Consider the following 26,827-nt stretch of genomic DNA (forward strand, 5'->3'; position numbering starts at 1 on the left):
AAAGAACATAATTCTGAGCAATTTTCTTTAATACAGAGAAGTCTCAAAGGAAATTTTAAATACACATAGAACTGAATAAAGTTTTTTAAAAAGCACAACATATTGCATTTGTAGAATGCGGCTAATGGGAAATTTATAGCACTAAATGCTTAGCTTAGAAATGAAAAAAGATCTATCAAAAAATAGAAAATGTAGAGCAAAACAAATCTAAAGGAAGAAAAGAAATAACAAAGGTAAGAAGAGAAATAAATTAAAATAAAATACAATAAAGAAAATCCATAAAATTATAAAGCAAAAACTGGTTCTTCAAAAAATAGCATAATTGCCTATGATTGACAAAAATAAGAAGAGAGAACACATTAGTAGCAAGAGGAAAATAATAGATATCACTATAGATCTTGCAGCCATTAATGAGATAATAAAGGGAATATTACAAACAACGTAATACTCATTAATTTAACAATTTAGAGGAAATGAACCAAGTCTTCAAAAAAGAGAAACTACCCTAATCTTGTATAGATCTATAATAATCAAAGAAATTGAATTATAGGGCAAGTTAAACTAAAAATAAGCAAAATAAAGGAAATCGAAATGATAAAAAAAGTAAAATTGAGTAAATTAAAAATAAAAAATAGAATTCATAAAATCAACAAGTGATTTTTATAAAGAAAAATAAACTATAAATATTGTATTGATCAAGCCAAGAAAGAAGATACAAATTACCTATAGCAGTAATGAAATAAATATCACCACTACAAATCATATGTCATTAAAAGGATAATTTATTTACAATAAATGAGAAAACTTAAATGTCATGGCAAATTTTTTGAATGATACAAATGACTTAAGGAAAAATAACCTTAAGTAACCTTAATAATCCTATATCTTTGAAAAATAATAACAAAAGTCTTTCTCACAATGAAAATTTCTGACCCAGAAATCTTCACTGATGAATTCAATTAAATATCTCAGAAAGCTATAATACAATTTCTACAAATACTTCTTCCAGAAAATAGTAAATGTGGGAACAATTTTCAAATTATGTTATGAAGACAGAATTACCTTGATGCCCAAATCAAGAAGAGACATTAGTAGAAAAAATAATCTATAAAATAGTAACTTTCATAAACAGTTGCAAAACTCTTCAACAAAACACTAAAAGTTTGTTCAAATTCCAGGAAATAAAAAAATATCCCCATTTCAACAGAAAATTCATACAATCATATCAACATATTAAAAAAACACATTTGACCAAATTTAGCATTCTTTATGATAAAAGTTTTTCAGTAAATTAAGAATAGTAATGCATTCCCTTAACTGGAAAAGATTACCTATGAAAACCTATAGATAATATCATAATTATGAAAGACTGAATACTTTTGTCCTAATACCAGAGATAAAGCAAAGATATCCACTTCTACTATTCTATTCATCATGGTGCTGGACATCCTCACCAATACTATTTCCCTGCATGTCCACCACCACTGTCAACTCAGTTAGGCAAGGCTGGGTCTCTTTCCACCACTAGGACCTAGCACAGGTAAGGTCCCCAATAAATTCAGCGTTTAGAATGAAAAATCCACAAGAGCAGGGATCATTGTTGGCTTGCTGATGCAACTTCAGTGCTGGGCATTCAGTACACTCTCAGTAAATATTTGTTAAGTGAACAAATGACTGGAGGGAAAAATCAATATATGTTGAGGAATGAATTATAAAGAGAAAGAAAGAGGAGCCTAGGGGAGGTTGAATCATTTCTATTTGGAGCTTGTAAACAAATCCTCATGGAAAGCAGCTTCTTTACTGTCCTTGACCTCTCACAGTTTTCAGAAACCTGCTGCCCCACCATGGGTGCTTGAAATTGCTGCATTTGACAAACTGCCAAAATCGGGCCATATTCCACCACTCTATAATTTACAGAATCAAATAGCCTACTAAATTTTCTGCATAGCATCACCCTCGATGTATCTAAGAAGAAAATTGTGTTATCAATGGATTTCTACACTCTGTGTTCCTTGGGCTTTGAAATGCTAATTTAATAATTTAGAAAAGAAGCCAAAGAGAACAGTGAGTAAATCACATGAATCACTTTCCCTTTTCATATGGTCCATCTCACCCATATCATGAGGCCTAGACCTCGACAGCTCTTGGTTTGGAAAGGCCAGGAACATGATGTCTCTGCCCAAAGGGCTTCATTGTGGTTATTCCAGTCTTAGATGAAAGCCTGTGTGTGGGGGCTGGGGTCCCAAAATCTGAGATAAGAACAGAATGCTTAACCTATCATAGCAGGAAGGATAAACCAAGCAAAATCTGTTACAAAAGCTTCAGCCCAAATACTGGAGATAATATTCTCACTCAATATCCATCCATGTACCACACAAGCCCTCACTAAAAACCTAAGTGTTCAGCCTGTCCTAGGTATTAAATTCATGTGAGATGCAAATTCTCACAAGTTAAAGAGTGAAATAGCGATTGAAGTCGGTAGGCAAAATAATGCCCCTTTACACATATCCATGCCCTAATCTTTAGAACCTGGGAATGTGTTACCTTACATGGCAAAAGAGACTTTGTACATGTGATTAAGTTGCAGACCTTAAGATGGGGAAATTATCCTGAATCATGCAAGTGGGAACAGTCTAATCACATGAGTCTTTAAAAGCTGAGAGCCTTTTCTGGCTGTTGTCAGAAAGATGGCATATGACAAGGACTTAACCTTCTATTGATGGCTTTGGAGATGTAAAAAGGAGCCACAAGCCAAGGAATATGGGTGATGATTTCTAGAACTTTGAATGGACCTCAGTTTACAACCATGAAGAATATGGAGGCCCCAGTTCAATACCACAAGGACTGAATTCTATCAACCACACAAATGATCAAGGAAACCAATACTCCCCTAGAGCCTTCAGAAAGGGATGCAGCCCTGGTGAGACCCATGTTGAACTCCTGACCTACAGAACTGTGAGATAATAAATTTGTGTTGTTTTAAGTTGCTATAGTGGTGAAAAATTGTTACAAAAGTAATAGAAAACTAATATAGCAACCAAAAGTTTGAAGATAACTATAAGCAAAATCAAAGCAAAAGCAAGCTGATAATTTATAGGAGGTGGAGAGCATTCTTAAAACATTGAGTGGGACACGAGACTCATTGTCCTTGAGTTCAGTTGATGAGGTGGATACTGGATGAAGTGAAGACGAGTGTACCCATCAAAATATTTCTATCTTATCCCCAATATCTTAGGGCACTTGATGTTTGTAATGACCAAATGAAGAGGAAAAAAAATGGTATAGTTAATAGGAACTGAAGCAGAAAGTGGGTGTAGAATTCACAGAAAGCAATAGAGAATAAGTCCAAGCAATGATGAGGCAAAACTAGCTGTTCTCCCATAAAATTGCTGATTTCTAAGGTAGAATCCTCAGCTTAGGTTGCAAATTAGACACACATGGTGAACTAAAAGAAACCCAGAAACCAACAACCCTGATGTTGATAGTCTACTTTTAAGGGACTAAGATTCAGTTGGTCTGGCTTGCAGCTCAGTGATGGATATTTTTTTAAGCTGTGGTGGCAATGTTTATGTACAAAGTTGATAAATACTTTTTTTTTTTATTTTTTAATATTTATTTATTTTTAGAGAGAGACAGACAGTGAGACAGAAACACAAAGAGACAGAGTGTTGGGGGGGGCGGTGCAGAGAGAGAGGGAGACACAGAATCTGAAGTAGGCTCCAGGCTCTGAGCTGTCAATACAGAGTCTGATGTAGGGCTCGAACACACAAATCGTGAGATCATGACCTGAGCTGAAGTTGGATGCTCAACCAACTGAGCCATCCAGGTACCCCAAGAAATACTCTTTAAAGTTTATCTGAACCTTGGACTTCTGAAATTGATTTGATATATACTACAGATGAAGATCAATGTAGGAAATCTGGAGAAGAAGACATGGTGGACTAGAAAGAGGCTACAGTTAAGGGAAGATAAAATGGGAAAGACCAGGGCAGAAAAATGGGAGCAGACAGCAAAAAGGATCAAGCAGCCTTTTGCCACAGCTGGCCCTGCTCTGTGGACCAACACTAATGCACCAGGGCAATGTAAACAGCACAAACAAAAACGAACCTTGTCTCCTGAAATTTCCCCAATGGGTTTTCCTTTCCTATTTCCATCCCTCCCCTCAGGACTCCCACAGCTTTGGCTTTTGTCTTCCTCCTGGCCACTCAGGATGATCCTTATTTGAACTTGACTCAAATGCCTGACCTTGACATGCCTCTCATATCCTCCAGATACGAGGGGTTTGAGAATCCTATCCCTGTAGGAGCAAATTAGACAATGAGTAGAGTTTTCATAATCTATTTGTAGGGGGGATATCAAATGCATTCTCCTGTTGAGTACAAAATATTTAGAAAAACTTCAAATGACTGAAGATGCCAGTTCCCACCCATCTGATATGGCTAAGGAAGGCATAGGGTCAAATCAGCTTCTGAGTCCCATAGCAACTAAAGGACACATGTGCAACCACTTTCACTCATCCATTCCCTCACCTCAGGAATGTCCAAAGAACTGGTATGTACCAGGCACATCAAAACATGCTAATTACTCAGTGCTGGTGGAGAAAACACACATAGAACTTGTACTAGGGAAACCTACAGATATGTGATGCCAAGTTCTGTAATGAACATCAAGCTGAGGAAGTGCAGAATATCATGGAGGAACATCTCCAAAACACAACTATGAGGCAATTCAATATCGATCAGAGGTCAGAATGAACCTTAGGCCGTTCAATGAGAAGAAATATTAAAAAATTACCCTATACATTTTTTTTTACATATAAGAAAATTCTAGTTCAGAGGGGAAATGTTGCCCAAGGTAACCCAGAAAATTAGGAAGTTTTAAGCCCTTCATGTTTCTACCCTACCAAAAGATTTATCTTATAATTCAGCTTCTGAGATCATTCCACTCAGCAGTTTCTAATCCATACACTACACCATTTCCTACAGGTGGGAAGTATGCCAAAGCAGGGTTTTGAGAGCAACTTCTTGATCTTATCTAGCTTCCACTGGGTTTTGCAGCTGCACCTACACCACAGCTCATCACAGGTATAGCCAGATAGGACATGTTATCTGGAATTTTATTCCCATTATTAGAAAAGAGCTCTGAGCTTCACCCTTGAAAAGACTGAGTAAACAGGGAACCTGGGTGGCTCAGTCTGTTGGGCAACCAGCTTCACTCAGGTCATGATCTCACAGATAGTGAGTTCGAGCCATGCATCAAGCTCTGTGCTGACAGCTCAGAGACTGGAGCCTGCTTCGGATTCTGTGTCTCCCTCTCTCTCTCTGCCCCTCCCCTACTCACGTTCTATCTCTCTCCTTCAAGAGTAAATAAAAATTAAAAAAAAAATACTGAGTGAACGGAGGCTGTAGGAAAGTGAGGGGAAGCAAGTATGAGATCTCAGTGACCTGTGATAGATCTGGACAGGGACAAAAGTGATGGATGGCCAGCACTCTGGGTAGTTAGTTGCCTGCATAGGAGGTACACTCACCCTGGATCTTGAAGTCTTGACTACAGAGCTCATCCAGGGATTTTTATAACAAAGTTGGCCAACTTCACACAGACATTAAGAGCCTGGACACAAGTTTAGGTCAATCTTTTTCCAATAGGCCTGCTCTTACAGTAGGCAGCCATTTAATTTATATGGAAATACTAGGAAATTCATATGTAATTTCCCCAAAGAATTTGCATATTAAAAAAATAAAATTTGGAAAAGGCAATGCTTAGCCTAAAGGTCTGAGTCTCTGACTGCTTCTTGAAATTACGTGCTGTTTATTATTCTTTTAGGCAATTTTTTCTGTCATTAGAAGAGTTTCCTAAACATTATTACCATTACCCACATATACGAACTACAAGATAATCATCATTCAACACAGACTTCCCCAATTATTCATGCCCTGGTTAGACCATAAAGCATCATTTGGCCTGATTAGCTATTCTCAGCTTCCAGTCAATTAGCTGAGTAATCTCTGCTTGTCTTACTTTGTTAGTGTTCAGCACAGAGCTGGAGGAAAGTGCTTCAGGAAGGACATTTTGGCTACTTTTGCATTCATAGAGCAGCCAGTAGAGCTTTGTTAATAAAATTAGCAGCCATCCTAACTCCCCTAACTTTTCAAAGTTCATCTGTGATAGATCTGTGCTATCTATGATCTTACTCAACTCAAGCCAGGGGGAAAATTTGGTCTGCATTTCATTTTTCTAAAAATTAACACTTCATTAGAGCAAGGAAAACTTCTTTCTGTATTCCTGTAGAAAATTAAAGCTCAAGGCAATTAATACCAGGTCACAAATCCACTGGGGCATTATGAGCTCTGGACTGCAGTCCCTGAAGTATCTGATGCACCCAACTTCCCACAAGGTTCTCCAAGAAATAATGACATTATTTTGGATAAAGGTGTTCGATGTTCAAAGTCCCAAGCCAAAATCATTTCATGTCTAAAAAAATGAAGAATTAGAAAATATTCATTGTACAGTTCATTTTCCTTTCTAATCCCAAACATACTTGTCAATTTAATGCAGCTGTCTAGGAAAAAAATCACTGCTTTCCTCTGCTCACACACGTTTTTGATGTCATTTGTGTGGGCTTATTTCCACATCAATCAATTTTCTGACACCAGGTGGGTATCCTACAGTTCAATTCAGTTATGACACTATCTAGCCTAGATTATCATCAGACCTCACAAATTAAAGGCTTAGTTCTACTAAACTATCCCTACTTCACAAGTCAGTCACAAGTCCCAACTATGCTTGGTAATTCCGACAGACCAACCATAAATGAAGGTTTCCACGATACTATATAAGACACAGATGAATAGCCTGATAAAGAGATACACAGGACGAGGTATGGGAAGGAGTGTAGAGCTTCTGTACCCTCTTTAATATGCCAATCTTCCAGAATCTCCATGTGTTCAGCTCAGAAGCTCCCTGAACCCTGTACTTTTGGGATTTGTTTGGAAGTTTCATCCCATAAGCATAATCAATCATTAACTCAATCTCCAACTCATCTTCCCTTCCTAGAGGTTGAGGAGGTGGGGCTGAAAGTTCAGAGCTTCTACCCATGGCTTGATCTTTCTGGAAACTGGCTCCCATTCTGAAGTTTCCCAGGAGTCTACCAAGAATCACCTCATTTAAAAAGAAGCAGAAGGAGCAGAAGCAGAAGTGGAAGAGGAGAAGAAAGAGAGGAGGAGGAAGAAAGAGAAGAAAACTTCTATCACCCAGGAAATTCCAAGACATTCAAAATCCCAGGGTCACAGACCAAATATTAGAACAAAAGATGTCCCCAGAACTCTTATTGCTTAGGAAATTCCAAAGATTTTAGAAGCTCTGTGCCAGGAAGTGGGATCAGATATACATATATACATGTACATACAATATAATGTATAATTTTACAACAGTGTTTCTCAAAGTATGATTGCTGACCTTGTAATCGAGTTATTCCAGTTTTAAAAGTCTTTCATAGGAAATAATGAGGATAATGACATATATACATACAAGCGTTAATTGTAGCAAAGTTTATAAACACTTAAATATACAAAATTCGAAAAAAAATGTTTTAAAATGGAATATTAAAAATCTTGGAAAATTTGTCCCTCCATGAAAGCAATTAAGAAGTTGAGAAAATGATCGAAATAAACATTTTCAGAGCTCTGGAAGTCAATCAAAGACACAGCAACCCTAGTAGGACAAGAAAACCTGCTGAATCTTGGTAGCATTTTAAGGTACACTATTCCTATCACCTATTCCCAGCTCAGTGGTAGCCTTAAGGGAGCGGAAGAAACTTTATTTTCAAAGAACTTTCTTTCTTTCTTTCTCTTTCTTTCTTTCTTCTTTCTTTCCTTCTTCCTTTTTTCCTTCCTTCCTTCCTTCCTTTCTTCCTCCCATTCTTCCTGTCTTTCTTTCTTCCTGATCTGTCTAGTGGTTTCCTGGAAGACCTGACTTGAAAAGTTTTTTATTGATCATCCAATGCTAAAAGCATTTTCATGACGGACAGTGGCAGTTTTTTTTTTTAAATATTTACTGTCAAGTATTTTTAAAGTATGCCTAAACGAAATGATGGGTAATAGTCAAGGCAAACAATGGACTAACCAAAAACCCAAACAAGAAGGAAAAACTAAGGTGTGAGATGTTCATAAGGCATTGAAAAACCTCAACAAATGCCTGGAAATGTAGAATGCACATGTAGAGTCATGCATTTGTTCAAGAAGGACCCGAAAATTCCTTAAGCTCTTACCTCTAGATGATCTTGAAGTTCTGCACAAACAGGATGTGAAAGTTAAGACAGGACTATAAACTGCTTGTCTGAGTGTCAAAAGTATACCCCAATAAACACACAGAGCCTCCTGGGAAAGACTAAGAGATGTGTTTGTTTTAGGAATTTAAGGAAATTTCTGTCCATCATTATATTATCAGTGATCTAATCAAGTAGAAACAAGTAGTAGTAATCTAACTAGTAAAAACTGGTATGCTGACTATAGAGAACTAATTCAGAAGTCATTTACCAAATACCAGCCACTACAACAAGCGGCAGCAAAAACATACTCTGGAGAGGGAGGAGAATATTATTTCCAGAGTTGTCACATTATATTATTTGAAATTCCACTTTTCAACAACAGAAAAAAAATTCAAGACATGAAATTAAAAAGTATGGTCCACAACAGGAAAAAAACAATCTGGTGTCTGCAAGCTGGAGGACCAGAAAAGCCAGTGGTATAATTGTTTGAGTTTGAATATCTGAGAATCAAAAGGGATGATGATGTAAGCCCTGATCTGAATCCAAAATCCCAAGAACCACAAGTGCCCTCATCTGAGGGCAAGAGAAAAATGTCTCAGCCCTAGCAGAAAGAGAGCACAAATATTCCCTTTCTCCATTTTTTAAATGGTTTAAATAGTTACTTTAAATAGTTTAAAAACTAGTCAGGTCCTCAGTGTATTGGATGATACCCATTTACATTGGGGAGAGACATCTGCTTTACTTAGTTCACCAATGCAAATGTTAATATCTTCTGGAAACATCCCCACAGACACATTCTGAAATAATGTTTTACCAAGTAAATGGTCCAGTAAAGTTGACACATAAGATTAAACATTATGGCAAGGATGTGGAGAAGTCAGAACTCTCACACATTGTTGTTAAAGGGATGTAAGATAATGAAGCCATTGTGGAAAGAAAGTATTTCAGTAATTCCCAAAATGTTAAACAAGGTCATTTCCAATCTTAGATATATATACCCCAAGAGCAATAAAAACATATGTTCTCACAAAAAATTGGACATAAATAACATTATTAATAATCCAAAAATTCAAACAACTGATGAATTTATAAACAAAATGAAAATTAAAGATTGACCACTAATGAGGGGTTTATTTTTGATGTGACAGAAATGTTCTAAAATTAGATTGTGGCAATGGTTATATAATTCTATGAGTATACTAAAAAATGATTTATATTCTTTAAATGGATAATTGTTATGAGTTGAATCTCAATAAACCTCTTTTTAAAAATGTGCTTTAACATCAAAAAGAAAAAAATAAAGGACAATTTTTTGTCTATGTCTTGCTAGATGCAGATACTATTTGGGCTATAACTTGGTAGGTAGCAGGGTACAAACACTGGGTTGCACAAAGATAGGGTTCATAGAATAGAGAGTAATTACAGAAACTAAAGTGGTCACTAAAGTCTGAGTGTAGCAGTCTGAGCAGCCACACTTTAGGATTAGAGTTAGCAGAATTATAAAGAAGTAGAGGGAGAGAATATGGCATTCTGGCTGGAAACACATGGGAAGCTCTTTTGACAGGTTTCTATAACCAAGAGGACAAATAAGACCAAAGTGGATATAACAGGGCCACTCTTGATCTGAATAGGGCAGTATGCTGGTTCCATGACTTTTAAACTGAGGTTAAATCCAAGGTAGTGAAAGTTTGTGTATAGTGCTGGCAACAGCTACAAATCACAGGCTCAAAGGAACCTACACTCAAGTCAGGAGACCTAGTGATTTTAACAATCAATTTGGGACAAAATTTATCCTACAGCATGTCAGATTACCAATCCTCCTTGTGCCCTTCTTCAATCACGGGAAAATTAACCACTTCTTGAGTCTTTACTGGACCCATCCATAATCATATAATAACACATAAAGCACTTTGCTGCATTTGTGTTTGCTGGACTATTTCCCCTTTTAATCTATTCTTTAAGTAACAGCAACTGTTTTACATGCCTGGACATATGTGTTTACACATCTTGGACACCTAGCAAGGCACCTGGCATATTTATGGGTGGACCCTGGGGAAGAGGTCCAGGAACTCTACTGTGGCCCCAGCCTGCAGGTTTGTTAGACCCCTTGACTCTCAGAAACAATAAATGCCACAAGAGTAATTTGGTCATTCTTTTAAGACCCATCGCCAGCTGTATCACAGTACTATGTGTTAATGTGCCTCTTTGTCATTACATATGAGTGTCTCTTCCCTTTGAATTTTAATGCCCATGTTCCTAGATAGAATCAAGAGTAGAAGCAGTGGAGTCAGTTAGTGAGTACATGTGAATATAAATTCTGTAATAAAGCCATCCATATTTATATTCCTTTCCTAGTTGTTGGCTAATCTAAGCAATTTGCATATATTCACTCATCTTGTACTACCAATAATTTAATGACATTAAGCAAATCATTTACATTCTTTGTGCCTCAATTTCCTCATTTGTAATAGGGATATTAACATTACCTACCTCATGGAATTATTGTTAGTATAAAATGAGTGAACATACACAAAGCACTTAGAATAACCACCATGTGCATTAGATACTAAGATTATAAGTAAAATATCTATAATAATAGGAATTCTTTATAGGGTTGCTATTAAGCTATCACACAATATTGGCTATAATCATTTCCCACCTACTGTCAATGTTACTTATCTGTACAAATCAGGAAATTAAGTTTGAAGTTACAAAGGATTTCTATTTTATTCCAGTTTTTGAAAATTAACTTTATAATTTATATAAAAAACACATCTCCTTACTTCTCCTTGAACGAAAAACAAAACAAAACCAAGCTTACTACTGAGCTATATGATGTTGCATTACTATCATGCTTTACATACTGCAATGAAGTTAAAGAAGAAAAAGAAAATGGCTACTCAACCAAGCAGTTAGAGTCAAGGAAACCAATTCCAAAGTTGTCACTCTGCTCTGCTTTTCCATTGCAGGCACTCACAAAAACAGAAACAATGGCATTATAAATTATAATCATGCAAACTGCCCATAACTGTGAGGTGTGTGCCATGGTGGAAAAGTGTACGTTTAGGGAGCAGGTTAACTTAGATCCAAATCTGGGATTTTCTCTTACTAAGTATATAGCACCAGGAGAGTTATTAAAATTCTATGAGCTTCCATTCTCCTGAAATAGTTTGTGAAATTATTATGAAAAAATACACAATGAACCTGAAGTGTTTTGCACATCAGATACTATTTAGTAAATGTTTAAAAGATCATAGCTATTCTTATTAAATCTAATTGTATCTTTAAAAATCAAGGTAGTAGAATCTTGCTGCTGTCTGACCCAACATTGTTTCTGGCTGTTTGGTTGATGTAGGCCTGAGATTTTCCAAATTAGGCAGGTCACAGTGTTTTCCACTCCAGCTGGAAAACGTAGGATGAGAGGTATAGCAGGTGAGGTGAGGAAACCTAGAAATAGCATATTGAAGCAGTACGAGGTGAGACTCAATGCTGATTCTTGTGTTTGGGTTTACCCACTATCCACCAAGATACTAAGTCATGAAACAAACAGCAATTCGGGGTGTAGATCTCTTGTATAAATTGTCCCACTGGGTTCAGTTGGTTATTCATGTCTGAAGCTCAGGAAAATGCTTTCAGCTGGAGATAATGATTTGGGTAGAATCTTTATCTGGGGAGTGTTGGGGGATATCAATAGGACAACCAAGCATTTGGAACAAGGCCTGTCAAAGAGCATTATCCACTGGTGGGGCTGGAGCAGGGGAAGCTGAGCCTATAGAGAAACTAAGAGGAGATGGACAGAAACCCAGAGAACCTGAAGACTGCAGGTGCACAGACCAAGGGAGGATTCTGAGTCCTGGAAGGAACACAGGACGTAGGTACACCAGAGACTCTACTTGAAAAATGTAATTAGTATACAAACAATCAGGGTGAAAAATCTCAGAAAGGAAGACTCAGTCAGTCCTTAAGGCAATGGGTGGAAATGGTAGGTAAGAAAGAAGGTGGGCATGAGTGAGTAGGAGCAGAGTGAGACCCAAGACGAACCAGTAGTGGGAATGAACAGTTTTATGAAGGAAAATAGGGCTTAAAGCATTTGAAGTGAAATGAGGATAATCATCTAAAATATACAGAGATACACAAAAGATGATAAAGTAAAATGAATATAGACTAAATATTAAAAATGAGCTCTAAAGCAAAACAATAAAGATTTTAAAGGAGAAGAAATCAAACTTGCAGGAGAAATGCTGGAATAAGAATGTAAACACTGTTGGCCACAGCCTCAGGGGAGTTCCACAGATTATGCCACACATTGAGCAATCACTAAGATCATCCAGAGGTGGGAGGACACAGACATTTGTTGGGGGGTTGTTTCGCTTTTATGCAAGTAATTCTATGATTGGGAAATTTTTCCCACTATGTTGCAATGACAAGAAAATGCTCTTAGAAATGTCAATTCTTGACAAAAATAAGAGGGAATTCTTTTCTGGGGAAAAGAGCAAAGAGCAGTTAACTGGTCAGCAGGAGAACTAAAATGGAATTCTTTCATCAGTGGATATAACAATGCCTATGCCACGAAGTTATGAGAATTAACTAAGGTAGGGATTGCAGAACACTGAAAGCTGTGCTCAGCTTGTGGTAGGCTACCAAGAAAGGCCATTTGATGCTTCCTTATCACATCCTAGTGCATTGCCTCTCTTGACAAGAGTCATCTTATATAAAATTAAAGACAAGGGAATGGACTAGAAAGTATTCTTGTTCATTTAATTGAAGAGGTATTATATGCAGATGGTGAAGCAAACAAAGAACAAAAAATCTTACATATTATGAAGGTAAACCTCTGTCCGCCACGGGGAGAAAAACAAAGTGAAAAGACAAACAGGGAAAGAATATCTACAACCCATAAAAAATACACGATGAATATCAAAAGCGGAAGAACTCCTATATATCAATAATAATAGACAAGCAATCCAACAGAAAAATGAGCAAACAATTTGAATAAGAATTGAACAAAATGTGAATGGTCAATAAACATGAAAAGATGCTCAACTGCTTTAGTGATCAGATAAATGCATGCATAGTAAAACTACAATCAGCTTGCATTTTACACTCACCAGATCTGTGCAAATTAAAAGTCTGGCAATACCTAGTATTGGTGACATTATAGAGCAAAGCGAGTTCTTACATCCTGCTGTTGGAATAGTGAACTGGCTTTTAAAAATTCCATTTAGTAGACTAAAGCTTGGCATTACCCACTAATGATGGAGAAGATTCTCCATTTTGACTATGACATAGTAGCTTGTTCAGATTAATCCTCATTTTAATAAAAAATGTAGAAAAATACAAACAAAAAACAAACAAAAAACCCTCCTTTTAAAGCTACCAAATACCCAGGGTTTGAACAATCAAAATCCAAGAGAAAGGAAACACATGAGGGCCTCAAATTTGCAATGTTATTTTACCCTTAGGGCATTTGCAAATTTTCAGGGGGCATAAAGACCACACAGAGAGCAAGTTTCTCTGTCTTTCAGCAGTCCCACTGAGATAGAGAACCACAGATTAGAGTTCAGGGCTACTAACACAGCCATGATCTCAAGGCCCTAACAAACCTGATCTAAGTACTCATCTCAATGATCTCAAAAGCCAGAAGAAAAATAAAAAGAAAAGAGAAAGTGAAAGGAAGAAAGCAACAAAATGAGAAGAGAAAATTATGAAAAGGAAAACAAATGGAAAAAGACAACAAAGAAAAAAGGCATTTCTACAAAGACTAATAAAGTGATAAATTTCCAAAGAGAAAGACACAGACATAGAGGTAAAAGAGAAAAAAGAGAAGATACAATGACCAAAATCAGGAATGAATATAACAACATCATTATGGATTTTGTAGACATAAAAAATAATTAGAAGGCATTATGAGAAAGTTTGCACCAAAACTTTAAAAATTCAGATGAAATGGAGAAACACATTAAAAATAGGCTTACCAATGGTAGCCAAGAAGACATACAAAATGTGAATAGTTCTATATGCATTAAATAAATTAAATCAATAATTTAAAAATTTTTCTATGAAGAAAATTTAGACACAGATGGCTGAATGGTAAATTCTTCTGAATACTTAAGGAAAACATATTAATTTCACACAAAGTCTGTGAGAAAATGGAAAAAAAAAGAATTACTTTATGAGGTGATTTTTGAAGCCAAATTCAATTTATGCCGTCATCAAAAATTGGATGTCAAAATCTGACAAAGACATAAGAAAGAAAATTATAGATGAATTTCTCATTTAACTTTCTCATTAACATAGATGCAAAAATCTTAAACAAAATATGCAGAAGCTGAATCTAATAGTATATAAAAATATAATCAAGTTAGGGTTTATTCCAGAAATGTGATTTGGTTTTAACATTAAGAAAATAATTAATGTAGCTCATTACTTTTATAGAAAAACAAGAAAAATATACGATCATTGTAAAGGCTACAGTAAGTGTATTTCATAAAACTTAACACCCTTTCATATTAACAAGAAAAACAAGAAATCTAATACAAAAATTATACTTATGGGTGAAATATTGAAAACTTTACCCCTGAGATAAGGCACAAGACAAAGTTGTCCACTTCTTTTTTTTAATGTTTATTTTAGAGAGAGAGAGAATGAGCAGGGAAGGGGCAGAGAGAGAGGGGGACAGAGGATCTGAAGCAGGCTCCATGCTGACAGCAGAGAGATTGGCACAGGACCGACCTCACGAACCATGAGATCATGACCTGAGCCAAAATCAAGAGTCTGATGCTTAACTGACTGAGCCACCCAGGCGCCCCCAAAGTTGTCCACTTCTATTCAACAATTATATATTTCTATACAGTATAATAAGGGAAGACACATAAAAGGTACACGATTTTGAAAGGGAAAAAACTAAATGTCATTATTTAAAGATGATACAATTGTGCATACAGACAATACAAAAAAGATATGCATATAGATTATTCTAAGAAGCAAATTTAGCACCTGTATAAATTAGACATATTTAGCAAATATTTGCTTCTTCTGCCCACCTTCTGGAAGAAGTAGACCTGCTTGCCTCACAGATGTTGAACAAAGCTATATAACTTACATTGGTCAATGGGATATGGGCATAAGTGAAAGTGTGCTTAGGCTTTCAGGATTTCATGTGTTTTTATCCAGCCTTCTGAGAACTTTCCTCCTCCTCCTCCTCCTTCTCCTCCTCCTTGAGAAAAGCACATATTAGGTAGTGTCTGTCCATCCAGCTTGTGCCCCAGAATGAGATATTTGGAGTTGTTCCAATTTATGGATTCTCATCCAAAGCAGGGCAATCCCAGATAATTGTAAATCATGCACCTTCATGCAGAGCTTCACCAATTTACCTGCTGCCACTGAATTTTAGGGTGATTTCTTATGCAGCATTCTTGTACTTATTAGCACATAGCATCATCTATTATGATTATAATAAAAAGATGTTGGATACAATGTCAATATGTAACATTTCATTGCAATACTCTATGCCATTGAAAAGCAATTCAAAAAGGATATTTTAAAGCATGATACCATTTATAAAAGCATAGAACTCAAGTTCCTAGGAATAAGCTTAATAAAAGATGTGTGAAACCTCTGAAAAGAAAACTAAAAATATCAATGAAATAAAAACAAAGAAGAGCTAAATAAATGGAATAGTAACCCATGTTAATATATTACCATGTTAATATATTATAAGACCATTAAAAGATGTCAATTTGCATTCATAGTATTTTATGGACTAAATGCAATCCCAATCAAACTCCCATCTGATTCAAAACTTATATGAAAATGCAAAAGTAAAAATAACAATAAGAGAAAATACAGTTCTCAAGAAGAACACGTTTAGAGGACTTACACTACTATGTCTCAAAGCTTTTAGTAACTTAGAGTAATTAAAACAGTGCAGTATTAGTGCCATGACAACATGTAGATAAAGAGAGCAAACCTACACATACAGCAAGAGTACAAAACCAAATGTTCTCCCACACAATCACATCTAATGACAAAAGTAGTAATGCAAGATAAGGGAGAATTATGTTCCTTTCAAATGGTCCAATCAAATATTCAAATAGGAAACAATAAATGTTTACCTATTTTACATCAAGAACAAAAGTTCATTTCTGATTGGTCACAAACCTGTATATGATAGGTAAATACATTTCCTATAAGGACATATAGGAAAATATATAAGGAGGAAGCAAATTTTTTTCAAACAGGAAAAATAAATCCCTAGCCACAAAGGAAAAGATTGATAAATAATACATTAAAATTAAGAGTTTCCATTTATTAAAACATTATAAAAGCAAAAATTGAAGCCATATTTGAAGACTCCTCACTAATACATCTATAAAATAAAGGATATAAAAAGAACTGCAAATCAAAAAGAAGGGGTCAGACAACTTTTTACAAACATTGGAAAAAGCTTTTGAACAGATATTTTATAAATGTCTAATGGGCATATGAGATTGCTAAATATTTTTAGTCTTCAAGGAAATACAAATTAAAACTACAATAAGATACGAATACATACACATAAAATAACTAAAATGTGTCATAAAATGTCAATGCCAAATAATATTGAAGATATGGAGGAATTGGAAATCTCCCTTTCTGCTAGGGGAACGAATTTATGTAGAACAACTACTTTGGAAAACTGCATAGCAATACCTACTATTGCTAACTAAAGGTAACTATAGGAAGGTAGCTCAACCTCATGGAAGAATATATATTTATGGGCAGAAAAGACACTACTTGTGGATACTCAAAGTATGTGTCACATATGTTTACTGAAAGACATGTACAAGAATGTTATAGCAGTACCATTTGTAATAGTCAACAGAGTATTTAGTCATAGCTATGGTGGAATCATTGATGTCAAATTCTCCTTCTCAAAGCCATTATAAAAACTGGATAAAATATATAATACAACACCTTGTAGACATTGGACAATGACTAAACCAGGAGTATTATCCTTGAGAGAAAGAAATCAATCACATGAGAAGAATTCCACATTCAGCTGGACATAATGGACACAATCTCTTTTTACATCTTTCTCTTGATGCAATTTTTCTAAACAGAGAATAAGGAAATAGAGCTCAATCTGTTTTCTAAGGCATTAAAACTAAATATCAAGCTGATGAAACTGCCAGGATATATAGGACAGGATATCAGAGGAGAGAGCACCACAGACAGGGATTCCCACAATTCAGGCAAAAATTCCCATTGAAGTCATAACCACAATATAAGCTGCCCATGTCCATGGTGGTAATCTGGAAGGCTTAGCAGAGAAGAGTTACTTGGAGGCTGAAGAGCTATGCATAGATTTTAGAGACTACATAGTCCTGAGAACCTTAGCTTTGTTGAGTTCAGGGAAGATAGAGTGAACAGAAAAAGAGGGTCCAGGAACACCACAGTGTAGAAGCAAGGAACACCCATTAGACATACAGGAAAAACTGAAATGTGCCTACCTCAACAAAATCTCAAGCCAAATCTCAACAAAATTAAGATTTAATTGGCTTTCAGAACAAAAAACATGAGCACCTTTTGGAGGAAGATCCTATAATTCATAACTTTTAAAACGTATCATCCACAGTGAATGGTCTATAATAAAAAAATATACCAGACACTAGGTTATGATTAAGTAGGCAAATGATTGGAAATCAGTGGTTGGAATAGTAAATAGAAGCAGACCTAGATATAATGCAGATATTAAAATTAACAAAACCTCCAAAATAATTATAATTAATATATTAAAGAAAATAGAGCAAAATATGGACAAAATTGATTTAAAAAAAGCATATATAGAGAATTTGAGTCTATAAATATCAAATATACATTATGGAACTCAAAAATACAGTATCTGAAACTAAGAATTCATTGGATGGATTTAATGAAAAGAAACCACAGCAGAAGACTAGTAAATACAAACACAGGTAAATAAAACATATTCAAAATAAAGCAAAGAAAAATAAAGAATTTAAATTATCTAACTGCTCATCAATAGGGGGATAAATAAATAAATAATATCTATTTATACAATATATAATATTGTATAATAATATAATAAATAATATATATAATTTAATATAAAATATATTTTATTCATAAATAATATATAATATAATAAATAATATATAATATACAATATATAATACATATTATGATATAATATAATATAATATAATATTACAATATAATATATTGTAATAATATAATATTATATATAAAATAATTATATATAATATACTATATATAAATATATATATACATACATATAATGGTATGTTATATATCAGTGTAAATGAATGAAATTAGATAAAGTTGACCTGAACAACATGTATAGTTGATAGTTGATACATATATCATACAAAATATGTGTTAATTAACCATTTATGCTATTGGTAAAACTTCTGGTCAACATTAGTCGTTACATTTGGGAGGAGTCAAAAGTTATGTATGGAATTTTGACTGCATGAGGATTGATGCCCCTAGCCCTCTTGTTGTTCAAGGGTCAACTGTATAAGTAGTATAGAGCAGATCTCAGCAATGCAATTATGAATACGAACAGTAGTATAATGTCATTTGGCTAAATTTAAGCAAATATATACAACAATTTTATATTACTTTTGGTTACAGAATAAGAGTAAAATAACAGACTATAAAGGTGTTTAGCAAATAGTTTATGAGAGTGAAGAGAAGTAAGTAGGTTTGAGACAGGGGAGTGAATTAATGTGTACTAATTACTATTTTATTCCTTTTAAAAAGACAATTTGCATAACAAAACTTTTTTAAAAGTTCTGTGTGGTGGACACAAGGTTGTATGATAATGTATTTTTGTACTGTTCTATATCTTTTTTAAATTAAAAGAATAAATATAAGCAAAAATATGCAGTATACCTGTAGAAAAATATTCAATGTAAAACATGTAATTCCCCTCTGCCCTTGAGACCCTTGCATTCCATTCCACAAAGATTCTAAATTTTACCTGTTATAATCCTTTTCCAAGAAGCTAACGGAGATTGTGCTGCTCCAGAATGAGAAAGTAAGCCAAAATAGAGGGATATGTGAGACAGAAAATACAAGAGTTCCAAAAAACAAAAAGAAAAGAAAAGAAAAAAAGAATCAAAGGAATCCCCAGGATGATGGTGAAGAGAGATTCTAGGGCAACAGCTATTCACAACCTTAAAAGAAAACCAAAAAGTTTAGGGGAATATCATAAGACTCCTGGAGATATTTCTTCAAGAAGATATATGGAAACCAGAACAGCTGATGCTTTGATGAAGTAAAATGTGGGCAATTGGTAACTTGAGGTGGACTTAGGGCTAAGTATATCGAAGCCAAGAAATTAAATGAAAATAAGAATCATCAAATCCAGGAAAAGCAATAATTTGTAAGAAATGAAAATAATAGAATACCATAATACTCAACTGTGTATGCCATTTCTATAGCTATAATTTTCTAAGTTCTGAATGTTAATGTAATGAAAAATATAATACAACTATACTGGGATGATAAGAGGATGAGGAATGTCCATTTATGGAATTAGATGAAATATATTAAAATCATAATATTTTATAGTAGGAAGTTAATGCATAATACCTTAAACAAAAGGAAAAATAAAAGAAAATAGAACCATGAGCTTGCTGTTCAATCATATATCTCTGTATTTATCAAAATAATTAGCTAGAATAATAAATAATTAGTTAAAAGATTATATGCTTTGGGAAGGGTGTAAGAAGGAGAAGGAATTGAGTGAATGGTGCTTTCCATAACCGACTCTGTAGAATCATGTGATGATTCACATAATTATGTGAATTATGTGATGTTAACCGTGTCTAGGAATAACTTTCAAAAGAATAGAAACTTTTAAAAAGTTACTAAAGATAATATCATTACTTTCCTTTTCTACAGTACAAATATCATTTTCTCCCTACCCATTATGCTACTGTTGTCCTGTGTTTTCGTTCTGTGTTTTGATTCAGAGAGAAAATTATTAAGAAATTTCTAACAGCCATTTCCTGCCCTTGCATTTCAAATATTCCTTGTGCTATCACTTTCTTTCTTTTACATATTTGGAATTTCAGTTAGTGAGCGTTTGTTTGGTATAAACTCAGTTTTTTAAAAGTTTTTTGTTTTCATTTTTTGAGAACTTTTTTGTACCTTACCTTCATTCCAGAAAGATATGATTGCTTTGTGTACAGGTCTGTATTGACATTCTCACTAAGTTGAACATAGCATTTCACTGACTATAGATACGAATTTATTTTTCATGTATCTTGCTTTGGGATGTTTCTTGGTCCCCTTTATCATTTCTGGCAGTTTCTCAAACTTTATCTTTACTTTCCCTTTCCCTTTCCCTCACTCTTTAGTTTCTCCTTCTGGGTTCCTAGTAAGATAGACTTATTTTGGAGATTTACCTTGTGTCATCCATGTTTCTTAAATTCCATTAAAATTTTTTGATCTTTTTGTTTGCCTGTGTTGTGTTCTGTAAATTTTTTTCAAATCCATTTTCTGTTTTATTTATTTTTGTGCTTAATCTGCTATTTAACTTAAAAGTAACTTTTTATTTAATTATTATAATTGTTAATTTCTATAATTCTGTTCACACTTCTCTGGCCAATTTCATAGTCTCCTAATCTTTACACATATTTTCAGTACATTCTTTATATACTTATTTTGTATTCTATATCAAATAATCCCAACATCTGGGGTGTTTGTGGGTCTGATTCTTCTGTTTGTTGTTTCTATTGACACTCCTTCATAGTGTTTTATTCCCTTATATCTTTGATTATTTTATTTTATATATTTATTTTTATAACATCATGTTTATTAATATATCATTTGTGTAAATTCTTTGGAGCCTCTGTTTAAATTGCTTTCTTTCTGGGAGAATTTCATTTTGCTTCTATTAGGGCCAGGAGAACTAACAACATGGAATAAAATTAGACTAAGTTCTTTGTTTATTTCAGTCACAAAGATTCTAATTCTTTACTGACATCCCTGTGAGCTTTAGTTTCTACTATCAAATTTTCAGGAAAGGAAATTTGTATACCTTTAAATCACAGAAATGCTAAAAAAATAAATAAAAATTTAAAAAATATCCGCATGGGGAAAGATGCTTTTGTTTCTTAGTTCAGTCACTATGGCTGCATCCATTTCATTTGAATGTCTCATTTTTATGAAGAAATACTCCAGTCAACTTTCTCACTCATGAGTACCACAGACCTTGTCTTCTATACTGTGCAATAGAAGCCCTAGTACAATAGAAGCCGAGATCACTCCTTCCCACAGGAAGAAGCAGGTTCACTTCTTTGCCTCTCTGAATTTATTCTCTGCTATTCTTTCTTTCTATTTCTCCCTCACTCTCTCCCTCTCACTCTCTCTCTCCCTGTGTCTCTCTCTAGAGGAGAAATGATTTCTTGAAGCATTTTCCATATTTTCTAGCTAGTTCTTTTTTGAAAAATCATGTTTAAATATTTTATACAGCACTTGTTGTAGGACTGAATTTTTGAGAATACTTCAACTTCCATAATAAAAATTATTATTTCTAAAAATGCCAGAGAAATCTATCCATTAAATAATGTGCATCTCATAGTGGGGAGCTATGGAAGAAATACCCAGAGGCCCTTGCTATCCAGAGTCATTTGGGAGTTTTAAATGCACCATGGGTGGATGGGAATGAAGACTGACAGTGCTTGCTTAGTATGTGAACATATAGATTCCAAACATTAGCCCCTTTTTTCTGCTCTGAGTTCTTCCTATCTGAGATAGCCAATAAGATGTAGATAATTGTTTTCTGCTTCTATTTTATTTGTTTAAAATAATTACTGTAATAGGAAATACATTCACATGTTTCAAAATTCAGGAGGTGCAAACAATATACAGTAAAAATTCTTTCAGTATATATTAATAATGAAAGAAACTATGTGTGTGAGAGGGTAGGGAGTGTATGGGAAATCTCTATACCTTCCTCTCAGTTTTGCAGTAAACCTAAAACTGCTCTAAAAAAGTAAAGTCTATTAAAAAAACTCTCATCCATTTTTCTGTGAATTCCAATCTCTTCTCTACAAGCAATATTGATGTTTTTACGATGGAAGCTTTAGCACCCTCAATACTAAGATATATGTTTTAGTGGGAACAACGATTTAGTAAACACCTAGTTTCTACAAGGATTTATGTTATTTAACTACTACCCATCAGATAAAAGTTAAAATAAAATAAATAGATTAAGTAATATGCGAGAAGTCACAGAACTTTTAAATGACAAAGCAAAGGGTCACACTAAGCTCTGACTGATTTCAAAGCCCATACTCTTCTTATTTTCCTACGTTGCCCCCCATATATGGGTGTTTCTTGATCACCACTTGATGAAGCAGAAAACAAAGCCCCTTATTTGAAGTTGCCAGGCACTGATTCTCCTGCCAGACCTTTGCTTTGGCAGGAACACAGAGGTTAAACAAAATCCAGAACGGTTCTTCTCTTTATGTTACATGTTGTAGAAGTGAGGCAGACTTCACACAAGCTGCACCTGCTGTACCAGTGAGCTCCTCCCTCTCCCAACCCAGGCATGTGCACCATTTGTCAAGCTCAAAGCAAGACCTGACACTGAAAGAAAGAAAGATGTTGGCTCAGTTATATTAGAATGACTGCCTTGGAATCATTCAAATTACAGTGTCGGTTGGAAACCAATTAAGACTGACTTTTTTCAATATTGCCTGGGTGGTCTTATACAAGGCACTCAAATTGCTGGGCTCAGTTTCCTCATTTCTAACCTGAAGAGTCAAACTAATTGATGTTCATGGTTTTCCCAGGCCATACTTCCATACAGCAGGAGAGTAAAATATTCCCCCCACTCACTCCCACCGACTTGGGACAGAGAACTCTGTCCAGAAAGGGCAGAATCTCCTGGAGAGGAAATGGTCAAGGGCAGGGCTATCTTCCCTTCACTAAGTGAATCTCAGCATCAAGAATTTTTACAGAGAGGAGACCAATCCAGGGGTGCCCAATTAGGATTTAGTTTGTCTGAAAATTAAAGTTCCCTTTGGGTTGGAGTGGGGAAGTGTTCAAGTTCACCCACTAGCTGGTTTCACTGATTTCTCTCTTTTTTTGTCTTTTTTTCTGAAGCAAGACTATGTGCTTTTAGAAATCAGAGCTAAGTTCAGGTCCTGGCTCCACCATACCTGCCTCATGTAACTTTTAGTCTCAGCTGTCTCAGCTGGGAATGAGAATTGGATAAGCCTCATAGTGTTGACTGGGATAATGAAATAAAGCCTCTGTCTAGAATTTTCCCACAGTATCCATTATATGTCCTGCCCCCAGTACACCCTGCATTCTCTGCTTCTGCAGACTTTCCTTGGGTGTCCTGCCTTCTGGTTCATATACCCATTCATGCTGCCTCTCTGGCTTTGCACTGCTTCCTTTTGAGCACATGCTGGAATGAATCATTTCTTCTATCATATAAAGAAGAGGTTCTCTCTGCAGGCTGCACCTTAGAACCACCTGGGGGCTGTTGATACGTACAGATGTATGGGCTCTACCTCCAGAATTCTGATTTAATTGCTCTAGCATCAGGGCTCTGCTATGAAGTGAAGGTTTGTGTCCACAAAAATCAATGTTGAAGCCTTAACTCCCAATGTGATGGTTTTAGGAAGTGGAGTTTGGGGGAGGTAATTAGATTAAGACAAGGTCATGAGGGTAGGGCCATAACAATGAGACTGGTGCTCTTATAAAAATAGAAAAATATACCAATGCACCAGGGTGCTCTCTCTCTCTCTCGCTCTCTCTCTCTCTCTCTCTTTATCTCTCTCACTCTTTTTCTCTTCCATGTGAAGCTAGGCACTGGGTCTGCCACACCTTGATCTTGGACCTCCCAGCCTCCAGAAATGTGAAAAACAAATGTTTGTTGTTTAAGCCACCCAGTCTGTGGTATTCAGTCATAGCAGCCTGAACTGATGGGAGATTCCATACTGTAGCCACACTAATGGGAACCACAGCTTTAAGGTTTCCAAGGTTCCTTCTGGGAAGGTAAATGGCAGAATCCATGCAGCCTCAGTGTTCACCTGTGTGACATAAATTTTTTTAATCAATCTTAGTAGTTTTGTGCCACTGCTGGAGGACTGGCAACAGGGAGCCATATTGAATGGGGTCGGAAAAAGAGGTGACATACACAGAATTTATCACCTTGCAGGAAAGGTTAGGACAATGAATTTCACCCTGCTCAGGGAAAAAGGGCACCAGCAGCCATTATACAACTTTCTCTTGAATTTTACCTCATTGGATATCTCAGACCTATAAAAAAGCAAGTGCACTGGCTCTCCACTAAATACCTATGTATTTTTTTCTGCTAATCTTTGCAAGTATTAGCCCAGAAGGTAGACATTTTGATCTCTGTTGAGGAAGATGAATTAAATTGTTGAAGATTCTGTGGGTAAATGTTCTGAAGTAAGGATTCAAAAACAGCTCTGTTTAGTTTTAAAGTGGATGCCTTTTCAGCTCTGTTGCATGACATTCTAATCAAAGAACAGGAAAACCAAATCTTTGAGACTTGGTATATTATTTAAATAAATACAAACATTTTCTGCAACTAGTAACACAAGAAATTTGGACTCTCACATTTCCAATTTTCTCTGCAAGTGTGAGGGCACCTATAAAATGATCAGATTCAAGATTCACAAAGTTTTCTACACTTTTGGTATAAACAAACAAATAACTACAAATTATTTCTGCATTTTCAAACATATGCCCCGGACTCCACTCAGCCCAAATGTGGTATGTTTAAAGATCTATTTCATCCCCTACCTTCTGAAAGAAGTCTTTGTTTATCCATCTACCTATTTATGTTTTTTCATTAATCTATAGAGTTTTGTGATGACAAAGTGCATACATCAAAGGACAATGGACAAACCATATTTGACAGTAGAATTCTAACACACAACTTCTGCAGTAAGTAGTCCAGAGCAGTCAGGACCTGATTAATAGCTGACAACTTCCCTAATTTTTGTTCCTGCCTTCAATTTATGACCAACAAATTCCAAATTCTCTTGGTTAGTCCACCTGAGCTTCTTCATGCCAGCAATCTCTAGTCAGGCAACACCTGAAGCCTTCCCCGTTTCCATTATAAAGTATTCCCACTCTGCCTGCCATTGATTGAGTCTCTGCCAGATGCAAGTGGTGGGGCTAACTCCCTTGCTATGTAGCAAGCCTTGAATAAACACTCAGCTCTCATTTGGATGGTCTTCTTTGCTTAAACAATGATTTTAAAGAACCACAGCCACAATGTTAATAATACACGTGATCTTAGTACACTCTGGGACTTGTGTTTTCCCATCCTGACTCTTAGCATCCTCTTAAGTGGCCCAAAGCCTGGCTGGACAAGGAGAAGGAGTAGGAGACAATGACCACTATATCTAGAAATCTCTGCTGCAACTAAATGTTATTGTGTGACAAATAGAGCCAGACAAACCTGAATAATGAGCTATCCCTGGCACCTGCTAACTATGGACTTACACCGCTGAGCATGCATCTCCTCACTTATTCAAAGGAGAAGAGAATGACTTATTCCATAGGGCTGTTGGGAAGAATCAACACAGTCAAAAAATCAAGTGGTCATCAGTATGCTTGCCACAGCAGGTGCTTAAACAATGCTGTCCTCTATAGTCTTCCCTTCCTAGAATATATCTGTAAATACAAAAATGTATATGTAAACAAGTACCTGATATGAGCTTGCTTTGTTATCATTTATTAATTTCAAATTAAAGGGCGACTTGCCATTCATGTGGCTCTTTTTTATAGTTTTTATTCTTTTTATTTGAGAGAGAGGGAGAGTGTACAAGTGGGGGGAGGGGGAGAGAGAAAATCTTAGATAGGCTCTGCACTCATTGTGGAGCCTGAAGTCGGGATCAATCCCAAGACCCTGGGATTGAAACCAGAGCCAAAATCAAGAGTTGGACACTCAGCTGACTGAGCCACCCAAGTGTCCCTCATATGGCTCTTTAATACTAAAGGGTCTTAACGTTAACACAATTTATTAACTCAGGACTGTTTCTACAAGACATTTGACTAGGTGTTCAAGGTGCACAGTGATGGGTAAGCCATGTCCCCTTCTTGTTCATGTAAGGGAGAAAAACTTTCCCCTTCTTGGCTTCTAGATTCTTTGGCTGATCTAATAATTAAATTGACATAAGACATATTGACAGAAAAAAAATTAGAATTTTCTATGTACAGGAGCTCCAAAGATATGAGGTTTTCAAAAAGTGAGGCAATTGAGGCTTATATGTCACCCTAAGCTGAGAGAAGGGGGTAGGGTTCTAGAACTCCCAGGGAAAGACCACAATTCACAGGAAGATGGGGAGAGCAAATGTTTGGTAAACAATTGTTTTCCATGCTATGCAGAGAAACTGATCTGATGTAAAAAATTATTTCTGGAAATAATTCTTTTCCTGATATAGTCCCACTATCTAAATTATTTTAAGCAGTTAAAGGGGAGGTAAGGAACACACACACACACACACACACACACACAAACCTCTTCCTGAGTCT

This window comes from Prionailurus bengalensis, chromosome C1, assembly GCF_016509475.1.
Source record: "Prionailurus bengalensis isolate Pbe53 chromosome C1, Fcat_Pben_1.1_paternal_pri, whole genome shotgun sequence".
In the NCBI taxonomy this organism is placed as follows: domain Eukaryota; kingdom Metazoa; phylum Chordata; class Mammalia; order Carnivora; family Felidae; genus Prionailurus; species Prionailurus bengalensis.